Source organism: Bombus impatiens, unplaced genomic scaffold (assembly GCF_000188095.3).
Source record: "Bombus impatiens unplaced genomic scaffold, BIMP_2.2 scf_0135, whole genome shotgun sequence".
Classification (NCBI taxonomy): Eukaryota; Metazoa; Arthropoda; class Insecta; order Hymenoptera; family Apidae; genus Bombus; species Bombus impatiens.
The window spans coordinates 261,987-263,001 of record NT_176554.1 but is presented as its reverse complement, the minus strand read 5'-3'; the positions used below and the strand labels follow the sequence as shown (position 1 = coordinate 263,001).

Here is a 1,015-nt window from a genome sequence, read left to right as displayed (position 1 = left end):
CCGCGTCACGGCTAGCTCGCCTTCGCTTGCGTGGTGCGTGCTATACGCAGGCTGGGCCTCAGGGTCTCCCTAGCCAAGTTGAAAGCTATATGGTTCTACGACTGGCCGCGTAGGGGAGCTCCTTCGCCTGGCCTGTGTTTGGATATAAAAGGGGAGGATGTCGAGGTGGGGCTTTGGATGAAATATCTGGGCCTCACCATCGACAGCCAACGCCTTATGTGGCCTGCTGCCGAACAATCTGTGGGTCCGAGATCGGAGTGCGCCGACTATACTCGCCGAGGGACTCGTCCGTTCTCCGGTCCTGTACGAGGGTCCGGTGTGGGCAGGGGATCGGATGGCGAGTCGTCGCAGTCTGCTTTTGCTAAGGAGTCTACATAGAACGAGCGCCATCAAGACCATAAGGGGATACCGGACGGTATCTCATGCGTCGGCGTCTGTCCTGGCAGCGTCTCATCCGTTCGAGTTCCAGGCCTTGGCGCTTCGAAGGGTGTACGAGAACATGAGAGGCCCGGGCTCGGGCGACTCGAGATTCGAGGGGAAGCTAGGCGAGAGGTATGGGAGCGGTGTTGCTCCGACCTACTAGCCGAAGATCAAGTCTGTGACTGTTAGATCTGTCCTCCCAACTGGGAGGCTTGGAGGGACCACGGAAGGCTCCCGTTATCCTTCCGGATGACGCAGGTGCTCGCAGGATATGGAGTATTCGGGGAATACCTGCAGACAAGGGTGAGAACTTCTCACTCTTGCAGGGTTCCGCGCCGAAGGGCGGCGTTGCGCCTCCCTAGGTGGTTACAGGGGTTGTCACGCCGAGGAGATTCTGAGGTCTCCTCGGATTTTCACGACGACCCATTGAGGGTGGCGCCTCTCAATGTCCAAATTCCTAAGGATGGCTGCCTCAGAATGGAAGAAGACGCAGCAGTGCTCCGGCAGCAATTCGAAAGAGGTCCCGAAGCACCCCTGTTGAGCATCAGGCGGGCCACCGTGGGGTTTTAGTCGATAAGCCCAACACTAACCCGCC

The 1,015-nt window shown here is 58.7% G+C and overlaps 1 protein-coding gene across 3 annotated transcripts in view; it reads right to left on the bottom strand.

The window, feature by feature from the left end:
* Nucleotides 1-1,015, bottom strand: part of LOC100745330 (disintegrin and metalloproteinase domain-containing protein 10) — an 85,445-nt gene that overhangs the window by 31,322 nt on the left and 53,108 nt on the right. The gene's annotated exons all lie outside the window — the stretch shown is intronic.